The sequence below is a fragment of the Camelus ferus genome, chromosome 7 (genome assembly GCF_009834535.1).
Source record: "Camelus ferus isolate YT-003-E chromosome 7, BCGSAC_Cfer_1.0, whole genome shotgun sequence".
Taxonomy (NCBI): Eukaryota; Metazoa; Chordata; class Mammalia; order Artiodactyla; family Camelidae; genus Camelus; species Camelus ferus.
Window position 1 is genome coordinate 1,980,886 of NC_045702.1, and position 12,598 is coordinate 1,993,483.

The following is a 12,598-nucleotide window of genomic DNA, read 5'->3' on the forward strand; positions in this document are numbered from 1 at the left end:
GACGCTGTTCTGGATTCATCTCTTTATCCCTCAGACCAGCTTCATGGTGTGAGCACTGACTGTTTATTTGCCAGAGGGAGGAGGGAGTCCCTGGCTTGCAGAAGGGTTGGAGCCCAGGGAGACCGTCCTCAAGGCCGACTGTGTTTGGGAGCCAGGGCTCAGAAGAGGCCCTCAGGCTTCAGCCTCCGTCCTGTCCTTGCAGAGCTTGCTGTCTAGACAGGGCGGCAAACTGTGACCCTGAGAGGCCTGGGGTGAGGGGGCAATGGGCTCCGTCTCGGGGCCACTCAGCCTGCCCTCCCCACCGGCCCCCTCCCCACCCGTCATCCCACGTTTTATGGACGGGATCGGTCCGACCCATTCTCAGAGCAGAAAGGTGTCTCCCCAAGAAGGAAGCACCTTTCCTGCTCTTTTCTGTATCATTTTCCCCATCGGTAAGTGGATGAGGGCGAGCTGGGCGCCAGCCTGAGCCTCGCTCCATCTCCCAGGGTCTGCCCACAGTGGAGATGCCCATGGCCGCCCAGGCCGGGTCTCCAGGCCACCAGGTGCTGTCGGGGCCGCCCGGCCTCCCCAGCGGCTGAGTCTCTTCTCGAGATCTGTCTCTCCGAGGCAGGGACTTTCCACCCATCCCTGCGACAGTAGATTCAGGAACGTAGCTTAGTGAACAAACGTATGGTTCCTGGGGTGGGGAAGGGGGATGGGACAGGGTGAACTGGCGGCTCGAGATGCAGATGCTAACGACTGTATGTAACATAGGTTAGCAACAAGGTCCTACTGTACAGCACAGGGACTCTATTCAATACCTTGTAATAACTTACGGTGAGAATGAAAAGCACGTGAGGAGGAGCACACGTGCGTGGGCGGCTGACAGTGGCTCCGTGCCGTGCTCCAGAAACGGACACAGCGTTGCAAGCTGACGCTACTTCGAATAAAAAAACAGAAATAAAAATAACAGCATGTAGCTTCTCAAATGGGCAGGAGACAGAAGTTCTGAAAGGGCGGAGCAGAGGGCCCGATCAGAGGGGAACAAAGAGGAATTCTGCAGGCAAGGGACGCGGGGCCTTGGGAAGGGTGTTCAGCTGGCTCTCGTGGCCTCGAGAACCACTCCTGATGTCACAGGCCTGACAGATAATCAGGGTCTCATTATGCCGGGTGTCGGGGAGACGGGGGTATTTTCAGAGGGCGACTGCTTAAAAAACAATTTGTCACCTGGCCCGCCCGGGCGTCTGGCCTGCCCGCCTCCGCGCCTCGCTGCTGATTTGGAAATAAATTATGCTGATTGCTCCCGATTTGAGGGCATCTGTCATCATTCCCCTCCAGAGCCACCTCGGCCTCCGTGTGATGGCTGCTGGCCGGCCAGTCTCCTCCGGAGTGTGAACAGCCCCGGGCCCTGCATGCTCCGAGGGGCTGGGGGCCTAATGGGGTGTCCGCCGGCCCCAGGAGCCAAGGTCCACCCTGGCCTGGAAGGATGTCCTCCTCCCCCCCTGCCGTGGTCACCTCCAGGCAGCCCTTCTCTGAAGTTCCCGGGAACCTGCCCACTGACCCCGGACGGTCCCCGCATCTGGCCGGGGCTGCTCGGCCGGGGCCGAGCTTTGTCCCCTGGCTGCACTTCCGCTGCTCCCAAGACTCCGCTCCGTTGTTCTGAGACAGGGAGTCCGGTCCAGGACGGCTCCCTGCCTGTGCCCCTCCTCCCTCTCCCCCGGGCCTGATGTTTGCATGACGAAAAGAGCAGTGGACGTTTGCGGGAGCCCAGGGATTCCTCTGTGCGGGATTCTGAGGCTGGTGGTGGCCGTAAACGCATCCTCTTACACGGCTGCGACCCAGGGTTAGGGCAGGGCTTCAGGACTGGGGTTGCCGGATACGTTTACTAAAAAAGGGTGAGATAAAATAATAAACACAAGAACATTTTGAGAAATGGAGAGTTCTAAATGTGTGTCCGGGAGCCGTAACCGGGGGCCACAGTGGGACGCAGGAGTCTGTGGGTGTCCGCACCCCAGTGTTTCTCTGGGGCTGGCCTGGCAGCTCTCATCAGGTCCTCAGGGTGATTTGTGACCACTGACTAGCTAGCTAATTAACTAGCCAGGTAAATTAAGTCAGTGAGAGTCACAAGCACATGGCATTGCTCTTACCCTGGTGCTGGTTAGAAACACTGCCAGTTTTGTGTAAATGCAACGTCAAAACCTGATGATTTCCCCTGAGTTTCTGGAGGAGCTGGAGCAGCTGGAGAAGCCTGGGACCGGGGTCTAAGCAGGGCGTTTTACTCTAAGCCTCCTGTGACCCTACGGGGATGTACTGCTGCACCTCCTGTGGGGTTGAGGGCTGGGCCACGTGCTTCCCTGACTGTCCATGAGCTGTCCGGAGCCGCCTGGGGACACGTGCTCCTCGCCATCGGCGCCCTCCTGGGGCACGGAGCTCCTGCAGGGCCCCGGCTGCCTGGCGGACCCAGTTACCATGGGCTTTAGAAAAAGACCGTGAGAACTCCGTTTATTGCAAAAAAGCACCACTGGTGTCGGCCCCATGTAGAGAGTGGTGCGCGTGCAGTGTGTGCAGCTTGGTGAGGCTGGAGGTCAGACCGCCCGGTGGAACTGTCGCCACAGTCAGTGTCACAGCACGGCCATCATCTCCAAAGCTTTCCTCCACCTTGTTTATTTAGTATTATTTTCTGGTGGTTAAAACACTGAGCATAATGACCATCTCCACGTCCACCCATGCTACTGCAAATGGCATTGTTTCGTTCTTTTTAATGGCTGAGTAGTATTCCACTGTGTGAACATACCACAGCTTCTTTATTCAGTTGTCTGTTGGTGGACATTTAGGTGCTTCCATGTCTTGGCTGTTGTAAGCAGTGCTGCTGTGAGCCCTGGGGTGCAGGTGTCTTTTTGGATTAGCGTCCCCTCTGGATGAGTGCCCAGGTCGGAGTTGCTGCCTTTAAAGCCTGCAGTGTTGAATTGGAACAGGAGATCTTGGTATAAACTCATGGTTTTAACATACTTGGGTGCGTAGCTAGCCAGCTGGGCAGGGGAATAGATGTGTATGTGAGTATCGGCATTTGTGTTTATAACACTTAAAAAAATTTTATTTGTATTGACTCTTTCTGTTTTTAGAGCAGTTTAAGGTTCACAGGAAAACTGAGGCTGTGTGGCATAGATTCCCCCCGCCACCACCCTCACGCATGCACAGCTCCCCCCAGCGTCCCTCACCAGATCGTACCTTTGTTGCCGCTGATGCACTTACATTAGCCCGTTGTGATCACCCAGAGTCCGTGGTTTACGTCACGGTTCACTCCTGTGCTGCACTTCTGTGGGTTCGGACGCACGTGTCATGATGCATGGCCAGCATGATGGTACCAGATGCTGTATTTTCGGTCCCTACAAGTCCTCTGTGCTCCCCCGTTGGTCCCTCCCCCACTCCAACCCCTGGCAACCGCTGGTCTTTTTGTCGTCTCCATAGTCTTGCCTTTCCCAGAATGCTACACGGCTGGAATCACACGGCATGTAGCCTTTTCTGACTGGCTTCTGTCACCTAGAAATGGACCTCTAAGGTTCCTCCAGGGCTTTTCACGGCTTGACAGGTCCTTTCCCTTTGAGGCTGAATGATATTCCAGCATCTGGGTGCACCACAGTTTCTCCATTCACCTATAGAAGGGCATTTTAGTTCTCCCCAGGTTTTGGCAATTATGAGCAAAGCTGCTGCAAACACCGTGTGCAGGTTTTTGTGTGGCTATACCTTTTCGACTCCTTTGGGCAGATCCCAGGGAGCACTACTGCTGGATCGTATGGTGAGAGCGTGTTTAGTTTTATAAGCAATTGCCAAGCTGTCCACCAAAGTGGCCGCACCCTTTTGCAGTCCCCCCAGCAGTGACGGCAAGTCCCCGTTGCTCCGCATCCTCACCAGCGTTCGATGATGTCAGTTTTGGAGTCTGGCCGTTCTGATTCTTCGCGGTGGTTCTTTCCCTGACCACAGACGGTTTCCCCACATGTGTGTGACGAGCAGTAGCTAACTGAAGTCTCCGGCGGGGGTCCCTGGGGCCCTCTCCTCTCCTGGGCTCTGCCCTGTGGCTGCAGCCCTCCCAGCCTCCCGCCCCGACGTCCAGCCCTGATTCCGCGGTTCAGGGAGCTGCCTGGGTTCCTTCCCCCCATGCCGCAGCCTAGAGTTTCCTGGTTGCAATAGACTGGGGCAGCAGTGAGTGTCACCTCATTTGTTTCTCATTTCTAAGGGGTCAGTGCTTTTCACTGTCTGATGTCCAGTGTGTTAAGTACCATTTTTCCATATGTTTTGTCCAGTTTTTTCATTATTTCATGCAGAAGGTCCTTGTTATTCCATCCTGGCCGAAACAAAAGTCTTAATTTTGGTAGAATTAACTGTGGTGGTGGTGGTGGTTTTTAATGGAGGCACTGGGGGTTGAACCCAGGACCCCGTGCACGCTAAGCATGTGCTCCACTGAGCGACATCCCTCCCCGAATTAACTGGTTTTAAAGGATAAATTTAAATGGTGGTTTTTGGTTACTTTTTCTGAACCTTGTGCTGACCATGTGTGTAAGAAGAAAGTGGACCTAGAATGGGACACAAGGAACCTGAGGTTTTAGAACCAGCTCCGCCCCTTCTCACATGTGGCCTTGGGGACCTCGGTGCCCTGCCTGGTCCATCTCGTATCCCGAAAACGGAGGTGCAGGAGTGGGGGGGGGGGCTCTTAGGGCCGTCCTGGCTCTCATGTCCTGTGATGCTATTTGGAGATTTAGCCTGGATTATATGCAAGCAGGCGGCTACTAGGGACTTACTGAGACTGATACGTACCCAGCAAAATGCTGACCATCACATGTTTAAAAAAACTGTATAATGTGGCCTCTAACAAGAAAGATGTTAGTGAGTAGTTGAAGATACGAAACTAGCTCATGAAAAGTCATTGGAAAATCAGCTAGTTTTGGCGCTCTCATCGCTACAAAGCCTGTAAGCATTTAGAAGATAGGTCATTTTGAATTGGAAACGTTGTAGTAAATCTTACAGAGGATGTCAAATCAATTCTTCAGGACTTCCAAGAATTTGTGAGTGGTGGGTAGTCTCTGAACAGGCAGAAAAACGTGGAGTGGACACCCCCGGCTGTAGGCTGCTTGCTCGAGCCCAGAAGCAGTGTCAGGAGAGAGAGGCGCCAGGTGTGCTGGGCCGTGGCTCCGCCGAGGGCAGTGTCGTGCTGGGTGTGCGTCTGTGTCATTTACAAAAAGAAGAATTAGAGTTCTTCACTCAGTAGTTCGCTATTTTTTTGTTAAAAGCCAACTTTTTAGAAGGCTATGAACAGCATGTTGTACGGCCATGGAGCTCACACTGAGAAGGAGCCTGGGAAGGCTTCCTGGAGGAGGTAACAGAGAAAGTAAAACCTGAAGGATGAATGGGAGTTGGGAAGGGGGGAGGGGAAGAACTGGTTGGAGAAATGAAATAGCGGGTACAGGCACCCAACGCCAAGGAGTTTATGATTCAGGCAAATCAGTGAATCACGCCATAGCCGGGGGCGACGTGGCAATATTTGAGACCAGCTCTCAGGGCCTTCAGTGAGGGGACTGCCCCCTTCCTTGGTGCATGGCCCCCTCTGCCCCTGCAGCCCTGATCACACTGGGCTGCCCAAATCTGCCAGCATCATCCCCCTAATTTAAGGTCACCTGACTCACGTCCTTAACCGCACCTGCTACCCTAACTCCTCTTCACTGTGGAGCCTGACGCCCTCACAGACCCCAGGGTCTGGGGTTCGCAGATTCTTTGGGGAGCGGGGACAGCTCTGCTCATTACGGTGAAACTATGCTGCTGAGAGTTCAAGTAAAATGAACACTGAAAAGTTGCGCTAAGTCAAGAAGTCAAGGGACAACTGGGGGACAGAATTTAAGAGGGAGGCCCAGCGAGAAACAGGTGGAGGGTGACAACGGGGAAAGGCCCACTTGGGATGCCGCCTCAGCCGCCGAGGAGGCGCGAGCTCGCGGGGGTCAAGGGGCAGTGCGGTGGAGCTGGAGGGCTTCTGCGTGCAGGCGGGAGGAGGGCTCTGCTCGGGCTGCTGTGTGGGTTTGAACTCTCCCTCCAGCCCTGCAGACCTCGGCCGTGTGCCCGCGACGGATGCAGTGCTGGCCTCGCCCGCGGAACGGGTCTCACGAGCCTAGGGACGCGGCAGCACTTTGTCAAGTTCAAGATGAGTAAGAGATGTCACTTCTGGTGGTCTTCCCCAGCCACCGCTTTCCATCAGAAACTCCAGTTTTTGCGTTTTCTTAGCGCTGAGATTATTCCAGGACTCACTGCCTGGGAGCAGGACAGCACCGTTGGTTTCTTTACTCGGTTGCTTCCAAGTCTCACCATCTCTTTTCTGTTTTTTAATGGAGCCACCAAAGTTCTAGCTTTGCTTTCTTCATCTCTGCGTTGTCTTGGGTTGTCGTGATCGGAAATCATACTGTTACTATTCCAGCTAGCAACCCCGCAAGAGCCGCCCTGGCCCCCCGCCCCTCTCCTGGGAGGCAGGAGAGGGTTGGATGAGGCTTCCCGTGCCCCCCAGGACCCCTGGCGCCTGGGCCACGGGGTTGCCATGCAGTCCCCCGACCATTGCTCAGAATTCCTTTCCAGATGGAATAACGAATGATTCAGGATTGATTGTGTCTTAAACATACAGTGCAGTGTTTTAGTCTCACATGTAAACCACTGGCTTTTTAAAGGTGGGGATGCATTGTTGAGCTCACAAAATATTCACCAAAAATGATGATTTTCATGGGATTTTAGTCTGAGACAGAGCCTGTTGGAATGAGGACGATGAGAAAGGGGCTAACAAAGGAATTACTGGCAAACCACAACTAAACACCCTCTAAAAGGACGTTTATCATGTCCTGAGGGCTGCCGCAGGAAGACCAGGGCTCCAGCCTCCCTGCCACGCGGTTGTAGCCACATGTGTGAACGTGGCCGTGAAGCTGAAGAGAATGACCTCTGGGTTGCGGGTTGTCTAGACTGAGCTAATTGTGACCGCGTGTGGGTTCTTAGTAGCTCGCCTTTGAGAAGAGTCATACGATTTCATGAAACACAGTCCAATATAACAGATACCTGATGATGGGGAAAAACCATTTAGAGTGAAGTACGTAAGAGGGTCAGGAAGAGTAGGACGATGGGGGAATTTGAAGCCACCGAAAGCGTTCTGTCCCATGTCCTTTAACCAGACAGTGGCCGACACAGGGTACGTAGAAGTGAAGGCATCTCCTGTTGTCTCCTGAGTGCCCGATGCTGACTTCCTCACGTTGTGGACTTCATCTTCTAGTCTGTAAGCCACGCCAAGGTCATGGTTTTTGGCAGAACGTCAGTGGCACGTCTGCTGCGTGGGGTAACGTCCTCCCCCAGTAATTTCTCGGGCCTTCGGGAGCAGGGAACACAGGGAAAAGAAAGAGAAGTTGAAATAAATGAGGGAGATATAATTGTCCCTTTCATTTTAAGAATTCCACCTAATTTCTGCTTCCCAGGAGTACAGTAAGTAGTTTTTCTTCCTTATTTAAGAAAAGAATTAATTTGGTTCCTCTAATTGGAACACTTTTACCTGCTGACTACCAACTGGAGCTGGGAATCATGAATAAAAGTTTAGAATTACAATTCAAGGGAATAGTCGCTAAATGATTAAGTTATCTGCAAAAGGAAAAAGCAAGTCCAGATAAGATGAGGAGTTATTCAGGGCCGCTGGGCCATTCTTGCAAACCCAGTCCAGGGGATGTAACATGAGATATGGGGTGATGGCCAATCTCAAGAGATGCTCGACCGCCAACAAGACATTATCTCACGTGGGGACACAGTGGGCGTGCCCAGGTGTGAGGGACAAGGCCTGAGAGGTCAGGAACTACCCTTGGCGGTGGACTTGCAGCCTCCTTCCAGTTGTGTCTTTTTCTCTCCCCTTTTTGGCTCTGAGCGCGTGGTTCCCAGCACAGTACTGTTGTGTCAGGAGAACTCCAGCGCCGGCCAGAGGAATCAAAGTATCACCTGGGTAGAGTGGAGATGGGCTGTGGATGTCAAGGGTCAACAGTAAAATGGCCTGCTGGCTGTCCACTTCGAGTGATCTCTCCACCTCTGTGTCCAATGTACCAGTTAGGGGCACCTGTCCTTGGGAGCAGGTGAAGCAGTGCCCAGAGTCGATCTGCCCAGAGAAATGCAGATCTAGAGCAACAGCAACAACAACAACCACAAGAAGACACATGCAGAGTCCCCAGGTGAGCCCGCGGACAGGTGGGAAAGTGGATTTTGAGAAAGGTCAAGAGGCAGTGCATCGGGGGAAGACACCCCGTCCACAAGTGATGCTGAGTGCCGGGACCTTCAAGAGAAAGGAGGCCCTCCCGTGCCTCACACCACCTACGGAAGCCGCCTCCAGCGGCATCCGAGACAACGTAAAGGTGAAGGCTGTGACACTGCTAGAAGAAAAGCCAGGCGGGCGACTGCGGCCCTGGCTCGGCAGCGACTTCTTAGAAGTGATACCAAGAGGGTGACCTGAAAAGAATTGATAATTGGGCTTCCTCACAATTAAAAGCTTCTTTTCAAAAGATACTGGTAAGAGAATGGAAAACGAGTCACAGACTGGGAGGAAATCTTTGCAAGGCGTGTATCTGATAAAGGAATTGTTTCTTGAACGTATGAAGAACCCCCAGACATCACAATAAGAAACTAAGCAACACAATAAAAAACAAAAGCGGGGAGATTTGGACACTTTGCCAGAGAAGACGCAGGTGGTAAGGAGCCTCCAGGAAAGAGGCTCACCGGCCTCGAGCGCTGGGAAACGCAGGTAATAGCCTGGCACGGCGCCTGTGAGGCGTGCCAGGATGGACAGACCGCCCGTGCCCCTTGGGGAGGGAGGGACGGAAACTCGGCGCTGCCGACACAGACGGTGAACAGGACACTCTGGGAAGGAGCTTGCTGGTTTTACAAACAAGCTGAACGTCTAGCTGCCCACTGCTAGGGGTTTGCCCGAGACAGAAGGGACCGTACTTCCGTGAACGACTACGTGCGGCAGCTTTCTTTGTAGTGAGTGAAAACCAGAAACAACCAGCAGGCACGCCGACAGCTCAGTGGGTGAGCGCAGCGCGCAACCCGAGCCTGGACTGCCCCTCGGTGCGACGGGGTGAGGCGCCATCCTGCGAGGGAAGGAAGCGGGCGAGGGAAGAGCACGTGCTGCGAGGCCCCCGGACGCAGCGCCCGTGGAGTGCGAGCCATTCGCCCGGTGACGCCCGCCCCCGGGTCTTCACGCTGCCGTGGAGTCTTGCGCTGGGCACGGCTGGACCCTGTGAGTCACTCCTGCTGAACAGACTTGGCACCTGGTGGGCTGTCACCTCCTAGAAGGTGGCGTGGAGTCTGGGCCTCCTGTCCTGGGCTCCCCGTCACTCGTCACTTGCGTGGAGGGACTCCGGCTGCCTTGGTGTGAGTTGCATGAGCGAGGGAACCGATTCTCTGCCCAACAGCCAGTGAGGACCTGAGGCCTGCCCACAGCTACGTGAAGAAGCTTGAAACCGAATCCTCCCTCCATCAGGCCCTGAGATATTGGAGACCCCAGCTGACACCTGGATCACCACCCACCACCCCCCGCTGCCAAGAGACTCCAGGCCCGCGACCCTCAACTGTGTTCACGCTCCTGCCTTCAGGCACTGTGAGATGCTGGTTGTTTTAAGCCGTGAAATTTTGGGATAAATTGTCACACAGCAACAGATGACTAATGCAAGTATAGGTATTAAGAACGTGACGTGTCTCATCTCAAACAGGGGAGACATCAGAGGCCACCATGCTGGTTAGCGTGAACACGTCACAGGGAGGATCAGGAGGCACCAGGTCTAACCGTCTGCGGGGTCGCAACAAAAATAAAACCAGAATAAAGAACTTTCAGACCAGTGGAAGTGACATCTAGATCTGTATCCAAGGCAAGACAGAAAGAGAAAGAAAATGAAAAAGCTTAATAAATGGAAAATGTGCAGTAAGACGCAATAACTGACCTACTAGCACAGTTTTTACATAAATGTAAATAGTTTAAGCTCATTGATCAGAAGGAAAAAGACTCTCAAATTCTAAAACCAACAAATGAGACCCAGAAACATGTCATGAGCAAGATTTACGTTGCAAAGGTCAGAGAGGCTGGGAATAGAACAAAAAGAGATGATCTGTTCCACAGAAACGTGGAAGTAAACGGAAGCCAGAGGAGCAGTTTTCGATTTGCGTAAAGCACAACTTAATGGAAATTGCAAGAAAGAAGAAAGATAGATGTACTCATAAAAGTCACTTTGCCTTCCCTGGGCCGGAGGCAGGGAAGGGGCAGGGAGGGACGGAGCGTGTGCTGGGGGGCCTGGCTCCTGGAGGGGCGAGGGGTGGGGAAAGGTGGTTCCCTTAATAAAACACCAGCGGAGGGAATCAGTGAAAAATAGATAAAGCAGTGGATGCTGATTTTCGGGGCACACCTCTCAGAGACGGGTGGGACGAACGACAAGAAATAAGCAGACGTGGCTGTGTCCAGTCGTGGTGAAGCAGGTCATTCAGACCAGAACTTGCGCTGGGACAACAGGAAACCACACGTCCACTGCACACACACACACCCCACAGTGCACACCCGCACGCGCACAGGGGTGCGCACACACACGCAGTCGGACACACCTGGAGAAGCCACTGAAAAGCCCTCGGCGGTGAAGCACTGCGTCGGGGGCTGGGGATGCCTGAGCCGTGCAGGTAGCCCCCGAGCTCCCGGTGGCTTGGACTCCTGGGGGTGCGCTGCACCTCGGGGGGCAGCTCAGAGGCCGTGTGTGCAGGCGTGTGCAGGGGTGGCGCCTGTCTAGGTCTAGGGGGCGCCCGGGGAACCACCTCGTCTCCCGGGTCCTGCGGGTCTGCTCCTTGGAAGGAGTCCAGTGATGGCTCAGCAGCCATGCTAGTTCAGTTGAGCCTCACGTCTTTGTGTGAGATAAGACTCGAAGTTTTATTTTGCTTTGCGCCTGTTAGCTGTTATTTCATTTGTTGAAAAGACTGATCTTGCCTCATGGGATTACCTTGTAAGTTGTGTGTAAAGTCAGCAGACGGGGTCTGCGTGGCTGACGTCCCGCCTCTGCTGTCCCGCGGCGCTGCGCTCGGTCCTCGTGTCAAAACCGGCCCGTGCTGCCAGCCCAGCCCCGGGGGAGTTTGGGCATCGGAGGGCTCAGTCCCCCACCCTGGTTGTTTCTTGAAATTGTTGAGACTAGTCTGAGTCCTTTGCAGTTCCGAACAAATGTTAGAATCAGCGTGTTAGCTGCCGCCTAAAAGCTTATAGGCATCTTTATTGTGATTCCGTTAAACCTGCTGATCAATTTGGGGAAAATCGACATCTGAACCACTTTGAGTCTTCTGATACACAAACATGATATATTTCCTCATTTATTTACGCTTTTAAAGTTTGTCTCAGAAATACTTTAGGTCTCAGTGTCCATGTCTCATACAGACATAAGCATGCACGGATATGTCCCTAAATATTTCCTATTTATTTGCTGTTAGGGTGGTTCTGAACTTCAGTGTCCAGCTGTTCACTAGTGAGCGAGTGTATCTGTGCGCCCTGCAAACACACTTAACTCATTTCCTCATTTTAGAGCTTTTTCGGTGTAAATTCTTTAAGATGTTTTGCATAGACAATCATGTCAGCATCGAATAAAGACAGCGCTTCCTCCTCCTTTCCACGCCGTCTGCCTCCCTTCAAACGACGCTGACCGAAAGTGGCACAGGCTCTCCTAGAGGTTCTCGGTCCCCGGGAGAGACTTCTGTCTTTTACTGTCGAGACTGGTGTTGGCTGTTGGCGTGCGTGACGCGGTACAGCTCCCTCAAATTAGCACTTTAACTTCATCCCACAGTTTTGTTATATTGTGTTTTCATTTTCATTCAGTTCAAACTATTTTCTAATTCCCCCTGTAATTCTTTTTGACACACACATTATTTAGCAGTATGTTGCTTAATTTCCAAATACTTTAGGATGTCCCCAAATCTCTCTGTTAATATTTTACATTTAATTCTGTTGTAGCAGAAGAAATACTTTATTGCAATTCCATTAAATTTGATGAGGCTGGTTTTATGGCCCAGAAAGGACGTGGTCTATTTGGTAAATGTTCCACGTGCGTTTGAAAGTAATGTTATTCTGCTCTTGTTGGGGGGAAGGCCCGCCTATCACATCAAGATGGTTGGTAGGGCCGTTTGAATCTTCTTTACCCAAATACCATGACGTTGATGGTTAGGATTGCAGCATGTGAATTTTGGGGAAATGTAAGCGTCCGTGTATTGTGAGCTTCAATTAAAGGACAGAAATGTCTGCATGGATTAAAGAATGAAATAGAAGCCAACTGTATGCTGCTCACAGTGACACACGTACACATAAGGAGGCAGAAAGGCTGGAAGTAAAAGGATGGACAAAGGTGTATTTTGCAAACACTAAACTCACGATTCCCAAACTGTGCACTGAGCGTCCCGTGAGGCCAGAGCAAGCTCAGAGTGGTGACGTGGAGCGTTTTACATTTTTGACGGAAAACAGCAAGATCTGTTGGACCCTGTGCGATTCCTAGCTCAGAGGAGCCCCCGGTGTCTGACTGACCTTGACAGCGCTCGTGACCTCGACAGCGCTCGT